Source organism: Astatotilapia calliptera, chromosome 19, assembly GCF_964374335.1.
Source record: "Astatotilapia calliptera chromosome 19, fAstCal68.1, whole genome shotgun sequence".
In the NCBI taxonomy this organism is placed as follows: Eukaryota; Metazoa; Chordata; class Actinopteri; order Cichliformes; family Cichlidae; genus Astatotilapia; species Astatotilapia calliptera.
Window position 1 is genome coordinate 740,591 of NC_137440.1, and position 25,974 is coordinate 766,564.

The following is a 25,974-nucleotide window of genomic DNA, read 5'->3' on the forward strand; positions in this document are numbered from 1 at the left end:
GTGCTTCAAAGGATAGCTGCAGATTTCTGTCAGAATATACAGAACAAATAAAATGTTCACGTTTCTCCAACGTTGTCTTCCCAACAGTTTCACTGGATGTCCAGGAAGCGTTCACGATGTCTTCTACGGCGCTGATAATCAGCGTCTGTCTCGTGTCAGTGACGTAAAAGACGGATCGGATTTAATGCGACGTGACCGTTCAAACAGCAGTCGCTTTCTGAAACATCAGATATGTGTTGGATTCAGCACCACATACGAAAGTGACCCAGATCGGATTTGAAAATATCGGATTTGTGCCGTTCACACTGTCATACCATGATCGGATAGAGTAGGGTCAGAAAAATCTGATTTGATGCACTTTCACCTGCAGTGTGAACGCAGCCATATTACTCAAAGCTCTTTACACAACTTGCCTCATTCGCCCATTCACACCAGCACTTCCTGTCTAACACTCACACACATTCTTATTCTGACTGATGCACCACAGGGATGTTTGCCATGCAGGCTGCAGCAGCCAGGAATTGAACCACCAACCTCCTTGCTGTCCTTTTGCTGTTGTATAAGCTGTCCCAGTTTGAACTGTCAGTCAACCTGTACTGCAGATTAATTAACAAAAAGTCTGCACTGATCTCTGTGGCATACAATAATAAATACTGACCTAGTAAATATATATTTTTTGGACATATTTATTTCTTATTTGCTTTATATTGTTTTATATGGAGTTATATAATGAGTGTTGAACTTGTTGCCTTACCTTGCGAGTCTCAGAGTGCAGAGCAGAGCATCGGCACTCAGTATCTGCAGATACTTTAATCCATGATTATGATGTAAGGACTGGAAAAGCTTGCTTGGTTCATTCTTGGTGATGATTCAGTTTAATAATGTAGGACTGATATGAATCATTTGGAAAAAGCATAATGTCAACAGCTGATGCAATATTCTCTTATTGTTCACTGGTCATATGGTGTGTGTGTGTTTTAGGCTAGCCTTGTTTACCACACACACACACACACACACACACACACACACACACACACACACACACACACACACACACACACACAGGTTGGTGTGGGAGTAGGCTTGAACTGCAGAGGTACAAAGAGGACTGTAGCTCCTTGGTGGATAGAGGCTGGCACACCACAGGAGGACGCTTAACCAATGGCAGCACAAGACAAACAGTGCACTTTCTGTCGGAGTCCCACAGGACAGGAGGAGGAAGAGTAGTCTCAGAGGGCTAAAAATCCACACACCTCTCCACTTCTTCCCCGCAGTAGCATGGTGGCCCTCATAAAAGAAGAAAAAAGGGGAAACGCTGTACATCGCCGGCCGAGTACTTCTGTCAGTGAGTGCTACCTCTGGGAGGTCAGAAGTCGTCGATTCATACGAGACAAGCTGGCGATGCAGTGTAACTGAAAATGGAAAGCAGATGTTCGTTAATTAGGGGAAATGTGACTGACAAGACTTGAGCGTCGAGGTACACGAGCTCGCCCTCCACCCAGCAGCTGTTGTTACCCGACTTCATTGTCAGTCTTGTACACAAGTCACAGCTTCCCCGTGGAGCCAGGCCTAGACGCCCAGCACCCACAATTATCAAAATAGAATTAAGCTTGATTGAATCGAGCAGATTTTCTCGGGAACAGTTTTTTTCTCGTCTGTGTGCATGTTTGTGTGAATGAAGCCGCTGTACTTACACCACCTTCTGGAGTTTTTTCTTTGCTTCCTCCTCCCCTTTCCGCTTTTGCTTCTTCTTTCTTCGCTCCTGCCGTCTCAGCTGCACCAAAGCGCTATAAAAGACAGACACACAATGATTTAAACCTTCTCATTCCAGGAAATCATACATCGCCCTGGATTGCTTTCCTGTCTGATAAAAAGTACATTTCACTTCCCAGAAAATTGCCTGTATACAATTGTTGTTGAAAAGGAAAGCTCATCTGCATGTTATTGCATCCTTTTTGTGCACAGAAGACCTTTGTCCAAAGAATATCCTCTCTGTAAACACGTGCCAAATGCTGCCCGCTCTTACCAGAGTCTGTGGTCACTTTAGTGAAATACAGCATGACACGCTGAGAGTCTGCTGTTCAGCGCGTGAAGTGGATTTGTGAGCTAAGCCCTCGAGGAGAGCCAGTGCACTTATGAGACGTATTCGTCTAAATGCACATTGTAGCGAGCGGCTTCATATTCACCTCGAACCGTCAGTTTCTAATAATGTACCAGAGTCTCTCACATACACAAGGACACACATCTGTGGTCAGTAGCACAGACCTGTGAAATTGATGAATGGCCCATTCAAACAACAGATGTTAATTCACTTCACATGTGAATTATCAGATCATTTGTGTCACATGGCACAATATGAATGACACAGATTATCTCCGATTTTGGGCCTCTGCTGGCAAACCCCACCATGCTCGAGGCCTCCAGGTAACACTTGCGCTGAGTGTGTGTGTGTCAGAAGGCGCCATTATGTCTGCACATCTGAGTGATGATGATGTCTCCGCAGAAGGACACGGGAGCCCCTTCGGACCCGAGAGGAGGGCGATGCCTGATGGCAAACAGACCTGCACACGTACGTATGCACAGCCAGCTCACAGGTAATGCAGCACACCCTCCTATGACCACATTCACAGTGTCTGTGGCAGCTGCTGAGTGTCAAAGCAGATATGTTAGCTCGGACAAGGTTCCTGCACTGTGACGCTGATCTCCAACCAGTCCTCTAACTCATTTTAAGATAAAATGGATCAATAGTGTCTTTGCAGAAAGTAGTGTTAGAGTTCTGCCTGTATGAAAATATGAAACATTTGACACTGTGTTATTAACGATGATCATGTTTGTCACATGTCAAAGGTAATCCAAAGTCACTGGATTATGTGACATAATAAGGACACTCTATTAAGCATTAGTAAGGTGTTAGTAAGCGCTTAATCCGTCATTTATAAACAAGAACTAATCTTTAATATGTAAATTAGAACATTTTTATTAAAGTCCAAGTAAGTAACAAAGTATTTAGACACTGATACACAAACTGGAACCACAGGCTGCTTAAACGCACTGAAACTTCTACATTTAAAATAAAACAAAACAAAACAATAGTGAGTATTTCTCAGAAAAGTGCAAACAACAGATAAAGTGATAGCCGCTGTACCATAAACTGTTTGGAAAAACAAGGTTTGACGAGCCACGAGTCAAACTAGCTCTCCACCACATTTTCCTCCTTTAGGAAATGCTCTACAAACCCTACCAACCCTACCAACCCTAACAACCCTACAAACCCTACCAACCCTACAAACCCTACAAACCCTAACAACCCTACCAACCCTAAAAACAGTATAAACCGTACAAACCCTATAAACCCTACCAACCCTACAAACCCTGCCAACCCTATAAAGCCTACCAACCCTACCAACCCTACAAACCCTATAAAGCCTACAAACCCTACCAACCCTACAAAGCGTACCAACCCTACCAACCCGACAAAGCCTACCAACCCTACAAACCCTACCAACCCTAAAAATCCTACACACCCTACACACCCTACAAACCCTACACACCCTACAAACCCTACCAACCCTACACACCCTACCAACCCTACAAATCCTACAAACCCTACAAATCCTACAAACCCTACACACCCTACAAACCCTACACACCCTAAAAATCCTACAAACCCTACAAACCCTACACACCCTACAAACCCTACAAACCCTGACATCACAGGTAATTCCAGCTATTTAAACAATGAACAACCACTTCCTGCTGAAGATTACGTAAACATAAAAGTAATCGCTGCACTCGGGGACACTACAGCCAAGTGACACTGTGTTTTAGTTTTAGTGACCTTGTTGAGTTACAGCTGTGTGCGATACTGCATATTTTGGTATCAATCCGCTACCAAGTAAACATGGGCCAGATCGCCGATACTGAAATCGATACCGATACTTTTCAATAAATAAGGTGGATGCTCATTGAATTGCTAAATCTCAATTAATTTTCATGACCATAAGTGTTTTTTGTAATGTTTCCTTTTTTATTATTAGATAGTTAAAACCCAGGACATAATTAGCACAAAGTTTATAATTAAATAGAAAATGTTTTATTATCATTTTTTTAGAAACATGTAAAATAAAAAGTGCCACAAACCAGGAAACAAATGAAAACAAACAAGTACTGTTGAGAAACTATAACACTAAAATTACAATTAAAATCCTCAACAACAAACACAACAACTGGTGAAAATATAAATATATGTAAACAACACCTAAAGCGTCTAAGTCACGTGATGGCGCAGCATCTAAACACAAGAGGGGGGAGGAGCAAAGTGTGCCTGCGCTGACACAGGAGCGGCGAGTCCGGCGACCTGGCTGTTGGTCTTTGCTGAAGCACAGCATTGCAAACAAGAGCAGAACTGAAAGTAAAGAATCGACCAGGCTAGTATCGATCTGATACCGATGCTGACTTGGTATCGATACAATCGATATTTGGATCGATCCGCCCAGCACTCCTGAGTTATCTGACACTGGTTAGCTAACATTAACCCAGTGGTGCCACCTTCTGAACTGGCACAAGTGGGCGCTAAACAGGGCTCCGTGCTGTATATATGTATATATATGTTAAGAAATAAAGAGAGAGAGTTTTAAGAACGGTATAAAAATGATGTTTTTCTGTGTGGATGGTGTGAAGACATTTCATTGTCCATAAACCTGCGGTGAAGTCCTTTCTCTGGTTTACAAACTGAGTACGTGTTATCTCCTGCAAGGGCCAACAAGGGCCAGCGCTGATCCTGTTTACTCCACACACAGCAGACTTTCCCAGGGCTCAGCCTTTTGTAGTGCTTGGTTAAATCATGTCTTCACAGCTGTAGTGAATGAAAGCCTGGCAGGAGTTATTTTTATTCTCTTTACTAAACCAAAGTGAAGGAAGAACAACCCCCTTCCGACTGCTGCAACAAGCAGAGTCCCCTGAGGGCTACAACCCAGGCAGTGAAACAAAGAGGAATATTTAAAAAAAACAAAAAACGCTGAAATGAGAATAACTCAGGAATCTGAAAGCACGTCGGACTCCAAAGGTAAAGTGTTGCACTAGCAGCCATCGAGCTGCTGTAATTAGGTCAGGTGAGAGGCTGGGAAAAAGTTTTAACTTTCTGGACACTTTTATTTTCCTCGGTCTCTTTCCCGGGGTGCTTCCTCTGCCAAATTCCAATATAAAGGGAATCCAGCCTTACCCTTAGCACAGTCTCCCTTTGTTGTACGACACAGTCCACACTGCGCTGGAAACAAAACACGACGCTGCGGTGACTCATCTCAGTTTTGCCCGTCCCATCACTAGCACATTTGTCTTCTCTCTTTGGCGTGGAGCAGCCATCTTGCTCAGAAGCAGATATTCACGTGTCCAAGGATGCTGGGTATCCACGTAGTTGCCCTTTGGGGCTAAGCATCAGGCATGTGCTCGGCATCGTTATCCTAGATGTAATGGGAACAGACCACGAAGCAGCTGGATCAAAGTCCTCTCCGTCCACGCCTCGGCTGCCTCTTTAGTGTCCAGAGTGGGATGTAAGGTGTCAGGCTGCCGCCAGTCGTTTGTGGAAGATGTGTCCAGTCGGGCAGTCGGGGGCGTGGGTGTCCAGTCTGTATATTCAGGCAGCTGGACACAACATGTTGATCATCATTACATGGTGCTTCATTTGTTTCTTGATCTTAGACAATGTGTGCGTCTGGCCCGTCTCGACTACCTTCAGGCACTGCGGCCCTCGTCTCCTCCAGACAGCCCTCGCTGTAATGCGACTAATTGGACTGGCCAACAGAGAGCATGCTGTATCTTCTGTGACAGGACCCCCACATACCCATCCACAAAATATGCTAAGAAAATGCTGTCACTTAATTAGCAATAAGGTTTGACCGATTAGGACAGCTCATTTACCGACTGGACAAAAACGGTGTCACATGTCGGGCACTAATCACAGCCTGCACGTGCGCATGTGGATGGTGATGTTATCGCTCTTGACCATTGTGCATGGGGAAATTGGCTGACCTTAATTGCAGTAATTTCGTTAGTAGTTACAGTGTATGACGCGCTGGCTGGACTGTTGCAATCTGTCACCCACACTGTCCATTGTCCAATCAAAATGCTGCTCTCGATAAGTGGCCCATGGCCAAGCCAGCACAGCTAACCAGACAAATGCTATCATTAAGTAATCAAACCAGACTAACAGTCTGTACTTGCAGGGTCCAAATCATTAGGCTTTATGACAGAAACACTAATGCTTGATAGAGTCTGGGGAAGATGTCCAGTCCAGACTGGCAGACAGGGATTGTGCATTGTCTCCCCTTTACAGCAGCAGGCCAATGGAAAACGACAGGGACGTTCAAGGTCTAGTTAAGCAGCTACTACCATACCTTTAAGTGAGCTACAGTGAACTGCAGTGGTGCTATTATGCCACATTTTCAGAAGGAAACAAGCAGAGTTCTCCATTTTTATGCTATTTTCATGCTATTACACCATTTTCAGAGTGCTGAGGTTGTTTTCACTAGGTTCTTTCCAGACCTGCTGAATCAAGAAAGCAGTTAGACAGAACCCGCCTGGCAACGTTTGGAAGGCTAAACAATCACAAAAAGCAGCACATCATGCACAAAACAGCGTCATCAACATCTATCAGTTTGGAAGAGCCGACTCATGATGAACTCGAATAATAAATGGTAAATGTAAATGGCCTGTATTTATATAGCGCTTTACTAGTCCCTAAGGACCCCAAAGCACTTTACATATCCAGTCATCCACCCATTCACACACACATTCACACACTGGTGATGGCAGCTACATTGTAGCCACAGCCACCCTGGGGCGCACTGACAGAGGCGAGGCTGCCGGACACTGGCGCCACCGGGCCCTCTGACCACCACCAGTAGGCAACGGGTAAAGTGTCTTACCCAAGGACACAACGACCGAGACTGTCCAAGCCGGGGCTCGAACCGGCAACCTTCCGATTACAAGGCAAACTCCCAACTCTTGAGCCACGATCGCCCCAACGGACCAGTTGCAGGAACCAAAATATGCTAAGAATTGCACTGGGAGACACACAGAAGTGGAGGATCTATCGGTTTTGTAAGGAATGAAAAGATGAGAGGTAAGTGTGCTAGCCTAACTATTAGCCTAAAAATCCATCATCAGTATTATATGAATCATGATAAAACACACCAAGTATGTTTTGGTTCCTGCAACTGGTCCGTCAGGTTATTGTCTCCCCAGAAACACTTCCCTTGTGCTTTTGGACATCTGTCTCCACTTTCTTTTTTGTGTGCTTTTGCAGCATTTTTCTTATTGCTGCTCTTTTCTTCAGTTGCAGTCCATTTGTCCTCTCGGGGCCACTGTATGATTGCGACCATTCAGTTATATGGAAAGTCTTCATTGATGTCACAGCACAGGGCAGCAGTTTGATCTTTTTTGGTGCACACAGTCAGACTTGTTTTTGTAGCCCGCTGTTGGCCCATAAAACCCTGTGTTGACCAGGTGCTGTGAATATGCACCATGCCTGCCACAGGACACATCTGTGTGCTTAAATACTTTATACATAAGGCACCTTTATTTCACTGAAGGAGCTGAACTGGCACAGTGTGAGCGCAGAAATTACATACGATTGTCTTTATTTTAAATCATGCTTTTTATTTGTTCTTGTTTCTAATGTCTCTGTAAAGCACTTTGAATCACCTTGTTGTTGAATTGTGCTATACAAATAAACTTGCCTTGCCTTGCCTTGCCTTGCCTTTAGTCTGTAAAGTTTTCATTTCATTAATAGATGGTTTAAACCAACTTCTTACTTCAGACTGAGTCGATCAATTTGCATGTAAACATTTGTCATCTCGAAAACATAAATAAAAAAGTGAACAGATTTAAATTTGGGGTTTCTTTCAAAGCAGCTAGTGTTCGATAGAGTCTGTAAAAGTGATACTGCCTCTTGTTTGGAACACAGTAATAAAACTTAATAATGAGTTGAATTCAAAGACACATTTTTCATTGTGCTGCTCTCTCAAACCCAACGCCACTCTAACTACAGCCAATCAGACGAACAAACAAACAAGCCCCGCATGCAGACCAATAACAAGTCATCTATCCTCAATTTTCCCTCTCCCCCTTTCACCAGAATGCCTTTCTTCCCCTTTTTTCCTCTCCTCTGGGCAATCTCCAACTCCTCATATACATCTGTACAAATTGATTTCCTCTTTACAAGGGAAGATAATGACTGTGGCGACAGAAATACCTGTAAGTGAGGGATAATTACACTGTGAGACACCACCCGCTGAGTTTCTTTCTCCAAGCTCCCAACAACATGAATTTTAAGCTTCGATGGCACTCAGCGGCGTCACACCAATAAGGGCCAGGATTTGATTAAAATTATAGTTCTTTTGCTTCTGCTTCATCTATTAAGATAGGAATCTTGTTCAGGACATTTTTATATACATGTAAAGAGGGGCTGGTACAATTTAACATTTCTCCCCTGCTGTTAGACATAAAAGCGAACAAGGTGGGGTCTGTAAGCTACCTGCACAAAGCTGCTCGTAACAATTGTACCACGGTCCTCCTGCTCTGCTGTGCTCTCTGCAGCTGTGGGCGAGGTGCTGTTGGACCAATGCAGGCACAAAGCCTGGGTCAGTGGAATCGCATTTTTAACACTTAAGAATTTGACATCAGCAGCTGCATCTTGGGACTGATTGATATCATAATGGGATGAGACGCACTTTCAACTGCTTTACTTGTTATGACACATTTAAGAAACTTGAAGGCCAGTACACTGTAGGACAATCCAGGGACAACATCACAGCACCTACAGGCCACTGGTGGACTTTTCTCACAGCATCCACCCGATACACAGAGAAACAAGCTAATATGTTGTAGTGTCGTTTCTCTGGATGTATTATTATTACAATGTAAAGCGCCTTGAGGTGACTGTTGCTGTGATTTGGTGCTGTGTAAATAAATCTGACGGGACGGGGATGAGTTCCTGCCCCAAGTGGAGGAGTTCAAGTATCTCGGGGTCTTGTTCGCAAGTGATGGGAGAAGGGAGCCGGAGATCGACAGACGGATTGGGGCTGCAGCTGCAGTAATGCGGACGCTGCACCGGTCCGTCGTGGTGAAGAGGGAGCTGAGTGTAAAAGCGAAGCTCTCAATTTACCGGTCGATCTACGTCCCTACCCTCACCTATGGCCACGAGCTGTGGGTAGTGACCGAAAGAACGAGATCGCGGATACAAGCGGCAGAAATGAGCTTCCTCCGAAGGGTGGCTGGCCTCTCCCTTAGAGATAGGGTGAGAAGTTCGGCCATCCGGGAGGGGCTCAGAGTAGAGCAGCTGCTGCTGCACATCGAAAGGAGCCAGCTGAGGTGGTTCGGGCATCTGACAAGGATGCCCCCTGGGCGCCTCCTGGGTGAGGTGTTCCAGGCATGTCCCACCGGGAGGAGGCCCCGGGGCAGACCCAGGACACGCTGGAGAGATTATATCTCTCGGCTGGCCTGGGAACGCCTTGGTATTCCCCCGGATAAGCTGGAGGAGGTGGCTGGGGAGAGGGAGGTCTGGGCCTCTTTGCTTAGGCTGCTGCCCCCGCGACCCGGCCCCGGATAAAGCGGATGAAGATGGATGGATGGATAGTTTCTGCTGACACTCTGGAGAGACTAGTTGTGCTAGGAAGATAACATGGATCCATAGATTGTATTAGACTTTATGTAGCAAGACCACAAAGTGTGGAAGTAAAAGACAAAATACTGAAGGAGAAGAAAGAAATATGGGAACACTATGTACACGAGAATATAATAAATAATAAATAAGGCTGGAAGGGCTATGGAAAATGCACATCTGCCAAAATATTTCACAAAAAAAGACGTCAACATGATAAATACCAAATGGCAGAAACAGAATACAGGTTTGATTAAAAGACCAATGTGACGTCGTCCAATGGTGTTGAAGTGGAAACATCTTTGAGGGTCTGAATCTCACAGCAAACCATATCATTGTCACATGATTCAGTTCAAATACTCCAAAGGTGTCATTTGTGATATCTGCCCTGCTGCCAGCCTTCAGTACGTATCTCAGGAATCTGATATCTGATAAGAGGACTTTCCTTCACTGATGAAGATTCATTCATCATATGGTGTCATGTGACTTTGATTGTAGTCTGGTGCAGGACCGTCTGGTCCGGCTGTAATTTATAGTGATGCTGTTGCTAAATGGGCAAAGTATGCTTGATTAATGATTGCCATCTACCTGCACAGTGGATTTACTGGCAGCTCAAAGAACTACATGCTACGTGCATATGTCTATACCCAGTATCTACAGCTCTGTGGCCTTAACAGAATCACCAATGAATCTAACAGTTTTTGCACTGTGGGAGAAAGAAACCCACACAGGTATGGGTTTGCCCTGAGGTGTGTGTAACCCCTACAACATCATCACCTAAAGTGTGGTCCAGACATGCTGGGCCTCATCCATGCCTTCGTCCATGCCTCTGCGACACACGTGATCAGGTGAATGCATCATTTTGTATCTGGTCTCAGTATGTTCTCATGTTCATGCTGAATCCACGCTGGCTTTGAAGCATCCCATCTGTCTTTTATTGTTTTTCTATTGTGTTTGATCCCTGATTATCACTGTGAGTTATTAAGTTCAATTTGTTATTGTACAAATGATGAAATGAATGTGTTCAAACAACATTTGAATTGGTGACAAAAGCTTCAACTTCTACAGTGATTATCTCCTCTCATTAGTCACCATTTCTCAAATCAAAATCAAAAGCGCCTCCTTGCTTTCACTTTTTTTCCCTCCTTAAAAGTCATCAAACAGGCATTGAGTACAAGCCCTAAACTTCTAAAACAAGCTTCTTCTAGCAAGTGGAAGGAGGAGAAAAAAAGCACAATAGGTGGAAACAAATGAGAAAGGACAAGTTTCTATATTCTGAAGTAAGAGCTAAAAGGTATGCAGATGTCTCCTCATTCCTCTCCTTCCCCGGTGACAGGTATGTCAGGGCTCTGAAAGCCCTTGCAGTATAATTACACGCCATCCTATCTCCCCCCCAGCAAAGTAGGTGTTGCTCGAAAAGGAGCATCGTGCTATTAGATCCCTTCGACTAAAGGAAGGGAAACCCAGGGGAATCGCATCTTTAACAAAGCCCATCTCCTTTGCCTTTAAATATCTCTAGCACCCCCACCCATCCCTCTGAGCCTTGCTATCTGTTTCTCCGCCCAAAGAAGAACTTGTCTTCTCTATATGTGTGTGTGTGTGTGTGTGAGTGTGTTAGCGTGTAAAACAAGGCACTGGTTTAAAATAGAATAGAGAATCATATTTACAGCCTGGTACAAAAATGTGGAGGTAAAGTGGAGCCAGGTCTGTGTGCCTGTGGTCAGTGTAACTGTAGTAGTTTATTGCACAGTTACTTATTTACTCGTTTTAGCAGGTATGTGCACCCATGCTGTTTATGAATGCAGCTCGCTAACACAGTATTCAGCCTCACATACAGCTCGCTCCTACAGCCTCTCTCTTTGCTGTGCACCTAGCATCACAGCACTACCTTTTTCATCTGTCCCATGTTTCCTCTGCTATTGCATTAAATACCTTCAGAACAACATCTCATAGCCTGTGTTTTATTCTCCTACATGTCTGTCCCAGCATGCTCCAGTCACCTCCCTCACACACTCTACCAGTCCACTCTTTCCCTCCTGACATCCACCCTGCTGGGCGCACACAATGACTACATTCAACATCAACTCTTTGATTTCCGGCTTTAAACTAATGATCCCGTCTGATTTTTTTCGACTCCATGTCTCTTCTACACCGAGGTTTGAATCTGCCTCCGGTGCTCCTGGCCTCCGTCCACATTGTCTCCTACACTCCTTCTCTCCATCATGTCAGCCAGCTTATCATCCATAGTCCCTACATTTAAGGTCCCCACTGTCACCTCCAAGCCTACATTTCTTCAGCCTTGCTGCCTCTAAACACGTCTTCCCCTCTTTCTTCTTTCATTGTCAACACTTTCCACTGACACCCTGCTCAATGGTAGAAACAAACTAGCTGCCATCCCAGTTCACTAATCAGAGCAAATCACCAACAAAGGGAAGAATAAATTAGTTACTAAATAACCAAAGTTTTCTTATGAAAACTATTAATTTTGAAAAAGGAACAGTGCAAATGTTTCCAGGGAAGCATTCAGCATCTGTGTGATGTGAAGGACAGATACAAGGCAATTTGATGTAAAACTATAAATGTTAACATAACGTTCAGTGGAAATATTATAACAGTGTTTTTATTCCACTGATGAGTGAATGCTGCTGCTGTCAGGGGACTTTATTCTGTTAGTTTTATTATTATTTCTAATGACTGACTGTGTTTCTATCTCTTTGACAGCGACTGTTATACTCTGTACATCTATGGGGTTATTTTATGCTTTATTCCATATGGTGATTTTGGTATTTAATTGCTTGTAAAGTGATCTTGATTGTCTTGAATGTACCTGTGAATAAAGGTTTCTCCCTATATCATGATTATATTCATTAAATGTACATATCTATATGCATGTGCTGCATATGAAATTGGTGACAAAAGCTTCAACTTCTACAGTTGCATATGAAAAAGATTTTAACATGATGCACAGATTAACATGAAGGGTAAAAACATGTTCTAATTAACTGCTGCTGCACAGAAACCTCAGTAAGAATAGATTTTTCAGTATTTACACGTTATTGCTCGGTGATGTAATCAAAGTATTTTGTAAGTTTTAAAAATATTTTAGAGCCACAGCTGGAGGAACCTCAGACAGACGATGTCAGTGGAAGGTTTTAGCACACTGAGATATGTAATGATATAATTTTACTGGATGTTAGCTCATCTCTCCAGTTTTCTAATTCAGTCAGAATCATCCTCAACAAAAATATAAGGCTGCACAAAACCTGCGTGTGTTAGGCGCTCTGCTAACCTAAGTAGGTCAAACTATCTGCGAAGAACGCAACTCCACAAACTTTCCATCGTCAACGCCTTTACAGGCGTGCGTGGGGTGGGGGTGGGGGGGTATCACTTGTCACAAACTTGACACTTCTCTCCCTTTCCAGAGGAGGAGGAGGAGGAGGAGGTGAGGGAGAAAAGAAAGAAAAGAAAAAAAACTCCAAAGGACTGCTTCGTTGTTCTGAAGTTTCCCACCCTTCTCTGCATTGCCTATCATTACTACTGAAATCAACACTTACCTTTTCAATGACAACCTGGCAAATTGCCAGACATTAAGGGGAAGTGCATGAGGCCTGGAGTGTGTGTGTGGATGCAGGCTTGTTGTTTGTGTGTGTGGGTGCGGTGGGGAGGGTGACTGTCTAATGCCTGGTCCCAGGGGCAGGAGGCAGGATGCTAAAATAGCTTCATGCCTGCGCCTGCTCCGGAGCAGGATGGAGTTTTGGTTAAAAGGTTCCTGCTTTTTTTCCAGCCCTGTGAAAACACGAGCAGGTTTCATCTTTAGGGACCCCATTACAAGGCGCGGTGAAATTATCTGAACTAGATTAAACCTGCTGTGCTCTCAGACAAAACGATCCGTACAAGAACAGCTGGAGAGGAAAACGCTAAATCCCACAAAACCACCCTCTTTGCATTTTTCCAAACAGGAAGAAAAGGGACAGCGTATGTGTGTAGTAATGCATTTGAGTGCAATAAGCTGCAAAAATGACAAAATAGCCACGGCCAACTGCTCTTCTTCCAAATTTCCTTACATCTCACAGTAGTGCAGAAACACCTGTACAAGGAGAGCAGAATCCCACGCCTGTAACAGAGTGTGAGATGCAGGCTTTAACCTGAGAGGAGGTTTTTGCAGTGTTTGGGACTCGTCTGATGTTTTTCACGATCCACAGACAGAATAGGGGAAGCTACCAGATTGCAGCAGAGCTCGGTGGAGAAATAATCACTGCCACAGCAAATTCATCTGTTCTGCGATAACGGTACATTTCAAAGAAGTTGTCCAACACCTCAACTCTGAAATGTTCTCTTATATACTGATAACTACAGCACTATGGCCATTTGTGTATTTGCTCAAAAAACTTTTTCTATATGTATGGAAATTTACCGAAGACCAGCACGTAGCTAGAGACAAGGAAAAGAAAGCATTACATTTGAAACGATGACCAAAAAGAACATGGATGCTGAGAAATCGCTGTAACGGATTCATGCTTTGCTCCGTTCGATAAACGGCGGGTGTAACGAGTGTGCATACAGGTGAATACAAGCTTGGAAAGAAAAGCTTCTGGACTTCTTTGAAGACGTTTCACCCCTCATCAGAGAAGGTTACCTCGCAGCCCGTTGTTCATTCAGTGGGCTGGTTTGAGTCATTGTGCAAAGGTCTGTTTATAAGGTTGGAGACCTGCAGTCAGCTGAGACTGAAGAAGATACCTGGTGACGAAACGTTTCTCCCACTGAAAATGTCCAGATGAACAGAATCAACCTTTTGGGATCTCACCCAAGAAGTTTCAGGCTTCGTCCACACTCAGACGGCGCTTTTGGTCAAGGAAAACAGAGCTTTTTGAAAATGTTCTCCAAAGTGGATAGATTTGAAAACGTTGTTTCCGTGTCACAGTGTGGACTGTTTAAATGGAGGCTTTGGAAAACCTGACCAATTTTAGTCATGTGATGCACTCATGTGACCAATTAAACTAAGATAGCAGAGGGAGGCTCCAAACAGCTTTTCTTCAACTTCTTTAACTCTCACTCACTTTTGCAACTTTGTGCTTTTGTGTTACTCACAGAAGCAACTCCACCTCATTGTTAGTCCATTTAAAAAACGTTTTCCTCGACGTTTCAAAGAGCAGGGAAAGTAAATAAACGGCAGACAGAAATAACGCAGGTTGAATTGTCTTGCATTTCATGCATGCTCAGTACAAGAACATAAGCATTTTCAGTGTGGATTAAAACAATTGAAAATGATAGCGTGCAGCATTTTTAGACAAAAACACTGCTTTGAAAATTATCTGGATTAGTGTAGACGTAGCCTGAGTGTCACGGTCTGGCTGGCAGACCGTGGGGAGATGGGGAAATAGGACCCAAACGCCGGACTCTTCAGTGCAACAGTGTTTATTTACAAGGTGGTGAAGTAAACAACAATAAATCCCCAGTTTCCCAGACTCCCGTGTAGTGTCTTCTTCCCAAAAGTCCCCGTGTAGTGCTCTCTGCCCCAGTGTCCCTGCACTCCCCGTGCTCACTGCTCCTTCTCGTCCCACACTCCTCCTGAGGGGAAAACAACAGAGGCAGCCGTTAACACTTATCCCAGCAGGCATACACTCACACTTGACTTGTTTGAAGACTGACGTGTAGTCAAACGCAATAATCCCGCGTCGGTGGAAGCTCCATCGCTCATCTAAATAGCTCCCCCGACGAGCCCAGATGAGGAGCAGGTGTGCGGCCAGGACTTCGGGTGTGGCCAGCCCTCAAGTTAGACCACGCCCCCAGGGCTGAAGGTGCCTGTAACTTGGCCACAGCAGAAAGGCAAAACACACACATACCTGCCTACATACAGATGTGCATAGGGGCAGTGCAGACAACACACCAAATAATAATAATAATAATAACAATAACAGTCACAGTCCCCACTGCCCACGGACCCCGAGTCCCCAGAGCCGGGTCCGTGACACTGAGAGTATCTCTGGCAGGGCCAGGGACCCCCTATAGAGATTGACGGACCACGTGACTTTCGTGCATTGCATGCCGGGAACTCGTGGCAAAACAATCCAAGTACCACATCAAACGTAAACATTTGCAGCACCGCAAAACGTTTATTCTCCGGTTCCAATACCTTGTTGCTTTTTCTTTGCTGCACAAAAAGGTTATGTACAAAACAAAGGAGAACAATGCTGGTCCGTATAAAGACAGACTTGATGAAAAGTCAAAGAAAAGATACGAGGAAAAAAATCTAAGGAGTGAAAGGGTCAGACCCTTACGAGCACACAGAGTGGACAAAAGACGTCAGCGTGCTGCCCAACTTTCACCACGCTCATATTTATAATCATACGGTTCTTGGAGTGAGTGCATACACTCGTGAAGTTTAGTAACTTCCGGTCACTGCAACAAGCCCAGGTACAGTTTACCGACGGATGGGTGCAGGACCTTGAAATGCACCGTGTAGAACGAAAGACCATCGTACGTATCATAAGTTTACCAGTCTCACAAATCGTCGTCATAAATACACATTCGTTAACCGTTTATTAATAGGACCTTTGAGCTCAACGGTAATTAATTAGTAGTGGAAATAATTTCTGGTAGCATTACAGAAATGTAGCAGTGACAATAATATTGTATGCTGTAATCGCACTGGACAATTAGTGATACAAAAAACCTGTTTTATCCTGTGAATAAAAGTATATGTTTTTGTCAATGTACCATAATAACAGAAGCGAAACGCAATATTGTGTCAGGACAATTCACTATTTATGCACAATAAACAAAGGAGCATAGCGCGACCATTTCTGTTCAGCGCCAGACTTGCTTGTAACCTATATCACCAATTATGTTAAGAAAAATGACGCATTAACTACAACAGCAGACTGACCTCTGTGTAAATGCTTGGAGCAGACTAACCTGTGAGCTGGAGTGTTCTGGGACGTTATATTTGATCTTTGAATGGCTGCAATCCAGTCGCCTCTTTGTTACTTCGGAAACACGACTCGAACAATTTCTCTTCAACGACGTAATCTGATAACAACCGATCTCTTTACCCGTCAACTTCCCGTGGCTGTCATGCGACCGGCTATTGCAGTTAATAATACAACAGCTTCTTGCCATTTTTTGTGTTTCTTTTTATCGCTGTGTAACGGATTTCAATTGAAAGCCTGTGTGCGCTAGTACCTCTTGCCACGAGTTCCCAGAATCCTTTGCGGTTTTGCCCCTGAATGACGTCACATTTTCAATCTGTATTGATCCTCTGCCTAATCACACAAGCCACGGTGTGAACGGGTGTGGTTCACAATCGGCCAAGGTTTCGGGTGACGCTTACAGAGGTGTTCGCTGAAACTCTTCTTCATTAAAACTCAATGCAGCGACTGGAAGAACCGATCCTTTTAAGGATCCAAACCCAGCAACAAATGCATTCCCAACTCGGAGACCACAGCATTCTATCTCTAATGTAAATACACAAACCATGCAAATTTGTCATTCGGTTGCTTTCGTCAGTTCCACAAAGCTGAGTCCTGATCAACAACCCAGACACATCCTGTATCAGCAGTCTCCAAAGGGGCAGGAGCCTCCGTGCTTTCCCTCAGCTCTCTCCACTGAATTGCTCTGCATTCATTTCCATTCTGCAGTCTTTTGCTTTAAAAACCCTTACAATTGTAACCTGTTTTGCATTTGCCCCCACCCCACCCCCCGTCTGGGTTGGGAAGATGCTGCTGTCCGTGTGCTTATTCAGAGAGAAATGGCCTTTTGTCTCTGCTGCTCTCCGTCACAGAAGGTCACGCAGGCTTACCCCGCTGAATAAAGCCTCGGCCATTGTTATAATTTGCATTGATGCATAGAGGGGAGCGATGGGGTGGCAGAGGGCGAGGGTGGGTGTATGTGTGTTTATGTGTGGTAGTGTTCAAAGGGGGAGGTCAGCGTACCGTGAGGCAGGCAGGGTGGGAGGAGGTTATGCAGAATGACAGTGTCTTTGCTTGGAAATGTGAACAATGGATGGACAGTGTTTTTTCTTCTTCTCCCTAAACCGCCACGATCACTGACGTACACACACATCGTCCTCGTAACTCACCCCTGGGAGAACGAAGGCCTCATTCTCCAAGGTCAGCGGCAAGGACAGAGCCGGGACAATTAGTATGCAGAGCAGGAGTGAGGTGTCATTTAAGGGTATTGCTCTGATGCAATTACATTAGTTAGGCCAGGGAAGAATTCCCCATGTGACCTCAATCATATGTGGAACTGAAGGAGGAAGAGAGGAAACTGGCAAAAAGGATCACCTGAAGCCTCTTCTTATCACCACCTCACCTTATCTTATTTGCTTTACCTACAAATGTTCAAAGGGGGCAGAGGTGACAGATGAACAGAGAGATCATTGGCTACTCTCTTTACATGGTGATGGGAATCTTATTAAAAGAATATCTTAGAACGTGTTGTTGAAGAAATATCAGCTTGTGCACTTTCAAAGAACTAACCCCCCCCCCACACACACACATTACATAAACGTTTTAAACTGACTTGCCTTTCTTTGAGTGAAATAAGTATTTGATCCTCAAGCAAGAAATGACTTGGTATTTGATGGAGAAACACTTGTTGGCAAGTGCAGACTTTTCCTGGTCACCAGGTTTGCAGACATCTCAGGAGGAATTTCCTAATGCCAGAACCTCGGAGAGTTTGGTTGCCCTGTGGCAGCTCGACGTTTAATCTCCCTCCCATTGAAGTCTGGAGACTAGCAAGACCACACCTTGAGCATAATGTGCTTCTTTAGCCACTCCTTTGTTGCCTTGGCAGTATGTTTTGGATCATTGTCACGCTTCCATCTATGAGCCATCTTCAGCGTTCCGGTTGAGGGAAGGAGGTTCTTGTTCAGGACCCCGTCAGTGGCCCCAACAGAAGAACATCCCCAAAGCTTAATGCTTCCCTCTGTGCCTGACTGTGGGGGACTGTGTTTGGGTCATAAAGCCTTCAGATTAGTGGATTACCTGCTCCACCTCCAGTGGCGTGTCTAGAAAATTTTTGTTGGGGGGGCCAGGTAGGGGCACAGATTTGGCGAAGGGTGGCAGATTTCATTGGCAGATAATGTTTAAAAAAAAAATTCTACCAACCATTAACCATAATTCAATAATCCTATAAACCTAATAACCAAATGCACTTTTAACTCTTATTAGAATGAGATTTTAACCACTACGGTGCAAAGTTTTTAGATACTGCGTTGATAAAGTACAAGAGATACAATCAGTGCTTTGTCAGTGCTTACTCAGCATTCAAGGACATCAATATTTGCATAGTATTTTTACTGACATATAGTGCACATATGTTTTGGGCAAAAACATTTTTGAATATTAAAATACGAACATCTTTAACAAACAATTGACAAATTAGCCAATGCAAAACTTTATCTGCCTGTTAAAAAAAGAAGATAATCTTCTCACAAACTGGTGTTTGATTTTGAAACAGGAAAAAAGTGGAGAAACAACTGAAAAGACTAACATTTGAATAAAACCTGAAAGCAAGTAAATACTTTCTATGCTGCCTTATGGTCAACTTTGGTAATATTGATCAAGAACAACACTGGCTGATGATGAAATACAGTCAGCTGGCATGGTGACACTGCCAGTATAACCTGCAGGGCTGGACTGGGACAGAAAATCGGGCATTTTGACTAGAGACCGGCCCCCCAGGTATTAAAGCCATAAAGACTTTGAATGAAAACAAACCCTGTTGTGACAGTGATGTACAGTCTTTTTGGTATATGTATGATTTCTATACATTTTACATCAGATAAAAACTTTGGTTGTAAGATTTAGATAATTATTTTTTAAAAGCTAGATATTTTAAATGAGAATAAGAAAGAAAAGTATTTCTTTGTGCCCCCCTCTCCCTGTTAATGCCCTACATGGACCCCTGGCAACACTTTGCTAGACCCGCCCCTGCACAGTTACCAGCTGTCAGCTACGTAGAAAAAGGATCCTGGTGTTATTTGTCTCTCAGAAACAGTTCATAACTTCCCTTCAACTCATTCATGTCACCTAAAAGGTAAACCTGTTTCTCCATCACCTGTTCAGCTCTGATGGTTCAGTAAGGACATCTCCTGGTTTCATGTTTCCCTCTCACCACATATCCAAACCGACATCATGACCAGCAGCTTTACAGCTGTGGCTCCAGCAAACATCAGCTGATACTAGAAATTAATATTAAATCAATTCTAACAGCTGATCAAGCTTAAACGTGCTGCTGTTGTTTAGCGCGACATCCGCTGGTTTCCTCTTTCTGGCACAAAGTGGGAGATAAACAAGAGAGCCGATCAGCTGATCATTGATCAGTTTCATGATTGAAGCAGCAACAGGAGAGGGAGGGGGGAGAGAATGAGAGAAGAAGAGGCAGCTGTGCAGCGTAACGACAGAATAAATCCAGCTTTGTGTCTTTTTTCCATCCTAGCTGAAGTTCGGGACAAACTGCGTCTCTTCTCAGCTCAATACGAAACGTGTAATATTTTCTCTGAATGAGGGACCATTCCATTTTTAAGGAGCCGTTGGCAACTCTACTAACCTTATGAATAAAATAAAGTTCACTATCAGTAACATCATAGCACCACCCAGCTGTATAGAAACTCCGTCAAGCTGGCTAGAACGCAGTATGAGTTATTGCAACTGACAGTAAAAAGTCAGCACAACGAAAATAAACTCCACCTAAACTTAGTTTATATCTGACCCAGATAGACTGCAGGTCATGACTTCTTACCTGAAGTTCAGTTCACCTGACACTCGGACTGGTGGCTGCTTCAGGTCTCTCCTCCTGCCTCCCCTTCCCTCATCCACCTACTGCCTCTGTGGAAGCTCCGCCATAGCCACCACCAAACAACGGAGTTATTTCTACACATCGACCTGCATCTGGCCAATCCACCACCTCTCATTGTTCATGCCGTTACAAAAAAAATAAAAAATAAGTCAAATAAGCCCGATGGCCAGTCCAGCGATGTTAACCTGCAACCAAATCTGCAGCTCCATACAGCAATGTTACGACTTAGATTATATCTTATAACTCATAACTCTTATGTTAGCTGCCCTCAGTAGCATACTGTCTGAAATATTCCACGGCTGCAATAATTCTTTAAGTGTTATTTTTTCCTTGGTATTCTAATTTCACCGAAGTTTACTAAACTCAACAAACTTAATATTACTTACCGGGACATTTATTCTGTCCTCATTTTCTTTCACCGAAAAATTGTTTCCTGCAGTGCTGTCTTTCTGCTTGGCTCTCCTACCTTTGCTAACGTGATGCACATAGCGCAGAAGCCGATGCTGCATTCACTTACACTCGGATATCTGAGCGTCACCGTGAAAACATAATCGGACATTTGATATTTGATTGAATTTTATTTTTTGCCTTTGGGGTGGCACCTGGGGTGGCCAGTCTGGTTGGGGGGGTGGCCTGTGCCCCCCCAGGCCACCCCGCTGGACACGCCATTGTCCACCTCCTGAGCTACTGTGAAACTTTTGTGTTAGTATTATGCGACGGTGTAAAACCAACACAACAGTAAAACATGGTGAAAAATAAAACAAAGACAGAATGAATGTTTTAAAGTATCCTAGGCACCTGAAGTGCTTTGCCTTAAACAGGCTGCTGCTGCTTGAAAACCCTCCAATGTGGCTGAATTAAAACAATTCTGCAAAGAATAGTGGGCCAAAATTCCTCCACAGCGATGAAAGCAGTTGCAAACGCTTGATTGCAGTTGTTGCTGCTGGGATGATACAATCAGTTAATGTGTTTAACTGATTGTACTTTTTTACACAGGGCCAGGTAGGTTTGGGAAGCTTTTTCACTTAATACATGGGGTGGGGGGTCAACAGCTGTAAAGATGTGACCCCTTCATTCAAAGGGATTAAAGTGACTCCTGCGTTTTCTGCTCTCTGCTGCTTGTCAGTCTCATCAGTTTCCTTGAGTGTTGTTAAAACAGCCAGTGTTTTTTTCTATTAGCATCCATCAGGTTACCAGCTTGTAGTGGTGATGCATTTAGGTTGTATTTTAGCCACATGCTAAACATGCAAACTTCCAAATAAAGTGTTTCTTTCTTTACTGCTGCCCATAATAATGGATATTTAATGATGTTGTGTTTTAAATGTTCCTGTTGTGGAGTGGACAGTCAGAGTATTTTCTTTGCCATAGCAGTTAACTGTGGCCTCAGAGGGAAAATGAAATTTGCTCCTCCACCAACACCCTTTTCCTTGCTTTTTTGAGAAATCTCTGCCTGGGTTGTAAATTTTTCCCAATTCTTACTCATTCACTCCTTCTATCTTTCTCCCTCTTGTCTGAATTAATGAGATGGGGTTTGATCAGGGCAGCCAAGTGTTCAGTGGGAAATCTCACAGCCCGCCTTGTGTCCCGTAATAGAATTTGCATCTAATGCATACATAAATCAAACATCTTTCTGGACATTTTCATATGCATAATGTCATTTCATCCGGTTTCTTTCCAAGTGGGGAGCTGTGCTGGGCTGAGGGTGGGCTAGTGTTGGGTATGTTTTGGGCTGGGAAGGGGGTTATATGTAGGTGGCAGTGGGGTGTTGGTACAGAGAGGTTAGTTTGTTTTCATGTTCCTTTTTTTTCTTACTTCTCTCCTTCTGTTCCAGTTTCGTACTTTTTTGACTTTGTCTTAATGCTTTCAATTTATTTTGCTGACTGCGTAGCCGTGGTGTGAAGCCATGCTTCGGAGATCTTTGGGGTTTGGTTGTCAGATATCTGCATTGAGTTTAAAAAAAAAGGCAATACATGTGGATGTGTGTGTACATCCTCACGCCGCCATCGGTGTGTGTGTCTGAGGCATGTTGATGGGTGTTCAGAAGCAGTAGCAGAAGCTGCTTCATCACATCGCTACCTTATTCTTGAGGGCTTTGTTATGTAAATGCAAGAGAAAAAACTAGTAGATTCAAAGTGCTTTTTCTTCTCAAGGAGGTAGGGGATAAAAAAGAAGCAAGTGACAAGGTGTCTTGATTGTCCTTAGTGCTTTGCTAGTCTCGCACTAACAAGCCTTGATATTGTAGAAATTCCATTTGCAGTCGTCTCAATTTGCATGTCTTGGACAGTTCTTATGCACACTATTAACTCTCCGTGCTTCCACTGCTGTGGAGACAGAACGTGATTGTACTGGACCAAATGTACAGTCAAGTGTCCAAGTTGTGTGGCAATAATAATAATAATAGTAACACACACACACACACACACACACACACACCCAAATAAATGAATATGACTGTTTGCGACTGAGATTTGTGTATATATGATAGGAAACACCTGATATTGCATCACTTATTCCCTGATGATTCAAGCTTTTAAAGGTGACCTATTCTGCTTTTTCTTTTTTTAATTTATTGTTACAAAGTGAACATTAACATAAAACATGGTAAAAGCTTCAAAAAGTGCAATACTTGCATGTATGGCCCAATATAATGGGGGTACGGTTTCAGGTGCCTTGAGCGGCATGTCCTGGGCAGCGAGCCACACCTGTCCTGGTGAATACTCCAGTGCCGGAGTGCGATGACGGTCCGCGTACCTCTTGCTCTGAGACACTGTGCTTTCAGGATTGGTTCCAAGCCTGCTGGCGGTGTTCCCGATGGTGTTGGACCGATGGGATTGTGCGAGCTCAGGTTCTTAGGGGGAGTGGATATTCCAGAGTAGGGCTGGGCCATATCATACCGTTCACGGTAACACCGGTATAATTTTGGGCAACGATAGAAGAATGAAATATCGCGATAGAATATGGGTAAAACGCGCATGCGCAGTGCCTTTGTTTTCATACGCACACGTCGGAAAAAGCATGGCGGCGAAAGCAAATCGTTGAATGAAACACAACTTCACTGGTGTGGAACTGGTTTAGCGTTCGTCCGTCAGATACACAACAAAGCACAATTTTTGGTAGCGCATGCTAGCGGGCCGTCGTTATTACCGTGTTGTTTGGAAAATACGACACTTTAAATCAATCCTTTGATTTTTCTGAAAGTCGACAGAGCCCCTTATAATCCCGTGTGCTTTATGTATGAACTCTGGTTGTGTTTACTGACCTCAAAACGATTTTATGTGCACGGCGCTTGAAAATCTGTCAAATGTTTCAGTACGACTTTGCTAAGCTACGAAGCCGCACCGCTTGATGGATTGTTGGAGCATTACGGCTATCGTAGGCGGAGCCTCACGGAGTGATACGTACTGGGCTTCAATATAATATTACCGAATTGTGTGTGTATAACCTCTTTTTAAGTTTTGTGGATATTATACATGGTTATGCTGAGGATAACACAATAATTCCCTCTAAGCTTTTCACCAAGTTGACGGGCCTAGGACTCAGCTGATCACTGTGTCAGTGGATCCTCAACTTCCTCACAGACAGACCCCAATCAGTGAGGGTGGGAAAACAAGTCTCCCCCTCCATCTCACTCAGCACTGGAGTGCCTCAGGGCTGTGTTTTAAGCCCCCTGCTGTACTCACTGTACACTTATGACTGTGTAGCCACATCTGACACCACCTCCATTGTCAAGTTTGCTGACACTGCTGTTGTGGGCCTGATCTCCGACAACATCGAGACGGCCTACCTGGAGGAGATTAGGAACCTGGAGACCTGGTGCCAGGAGAATAACCTCCTCCTAAACATCAGCAAGACTAAGGAGCTGATCGTGGACTTCACTACAAAGCAGGCGAGGAATTACAAACCCCTCATCATCAGTGGCACCGATACCTGGGTGTCCACATCACTCAGGACCTGTCATGGTCCTGTCACATCAACACCCTGGTTAAGAAAGCCCGTCAGCGTCTCTTCTTCCTCAGAAGACTTAGAGACTTCCATCTGCCACTGAAGGTGCTCAAGAACTTCTACTCCTGCACCATCGAGAGCGTCCTGACGGCAAACATCTGCACCTGGTTTGGGAACAGCACCAAGCAGGACAGACGAGATCTGCAAAGGGTGGTGCGCTCAGCCGAACGCATCATTCAATCAGAGCTCCCTGACCTGCTGTCCATCTACACCAAGCGGTGCAAGTCCAAAGCTAGGAAGATTATGATGGATCTCTCCCATCCCAACAATGGACTCTTCTCACTGTTGAGGTCTGGGAAGCGCTTCCGCTCCCTTAAGGCCAAAACAGAGAGAATGAGGAGGAGCTTCTTCCCCCAGGCTATTCGGGGCCTGAACCAGGTGTAGGACTGGACTCTCCCAAACACGTCACTATAAGACTGGACTCTCACACACGTCACCACACGCACCACCACACATTTCCTATAATCCTATAATTCCTATAATTTATAATCCTTATCTTTATAATCTCTTCTGCTATTTGCACATTCTTTACTGTAAATTCCTAAGTTAATTTGTAAATTTTTGTAGTAAATTGTAAATATTGTAAAACTTTTCTTCTGTCATTTAATGGTCGGGCATTGTACAGCTACAAGCATTTCACCCCCATGTCATACTGTGTATGGTTGTGTGTGTGTGACAAATAAAATTTGAATTTGAATTTGAATTTGAATTTGATATGTCGGCCAGTTTCCACTGGAAATGCCTTTTGGTTAAACTGTCAGCAAGGAATTTGCATTTGTACAGTTACATTTTTATATAACTTTAATTCACATAAAACAGCTGCTTGTTTAAGTGAAAATACATTGCTGTTTTTTTTTTTTGCACTAATAAAGTTGAGGAGTTGTAAAGTATTTTGTCAAGTGTCAATTATATTGTCAGTTATATCGTTTTCCAAGTTTGAAAGAAGTATTGTGGGCACCTGTCAGAGGCTATTTTTAATGGGACTGCCATGGAGTCTAAAACATGATCTACTAGGACTTTGGTAATTTCAGAGGCAGATGGGAGTTTACAAAGATGAGCTGCTTTAGAGAATCTGTAAAGGATTGTAAATGACAGTCTAACCGTTAGATGGTGGGAGGCCGGTAACAAAGTCTAATGTGATGTGATAATGGCTGCGCGAGCAGCTGCAGGCACGTTATGCCGATCAGTAGGTCGAGTCCCCGGGTCAATGTCTCTGGGAGGTCCTGTTAGAGAATAGAGGTTTCAGTGTCCCAGGTAAGATTTCTGATAGAAGAGGTGGATGGCAGAATGTGCTCAGGGGTGGACTGATCTGAATCTTGGGAGGACTCTCAAGAGACAGTGTCTGCCTTAACAGTCCTAGAACCTGGGCGATCGGCGAGATCAAGGAAAAAATGCCTAAAGAATAATGTCAGGAAAAGAAAGCACAGAGTTGGAGCGTACCTTGGGGTGGACTGCTCGAACCTTGGGCAGGTCCATCTTCACCTGCTATAACAAAGCCCAGGAAAGACATGAAA

At 44.0% G+C, this 25,974-nt stretch overlaps 2 long non-coding RNA genes across 2 annotated transcripts; both read right to left on the reverse strand.

Moving 5' to 3' along the window:
• Positions 1-852: 852 nt before the first annotated feature.
• Positions 853-1,792, reverse strand: LOC145422487 (uncharacterized). The gene is made up of 2 exons (XR_013903775.1): positions 1,695-1,792; positions 853-1,412 (listed from the first exon to the last, which is right to left on the reverse strand). It is a non-coding gene; the product is annotated as an uncharacterized LOC145422487 (long non-coding RNA).
• Positions 1,793-15,057: 13,265 nt separating this feature from the next.
• On the reverse strand, positions 15,058-15,445 carry LOC145422488 (uncharacterized). Its single transcript, XR_013903776.1, has 2 exons — positions 15,308-15,445; positions 15,058-15,226 (listed from the first exon to the last, which is right to left on the reverse strand). It is a non-coding gene; the product is annotated as an uncharacterized LOC145422488 (long non-coding RNA).
• Positions 15,446-25,974: the final 10,529 nt, after the last annotated feature.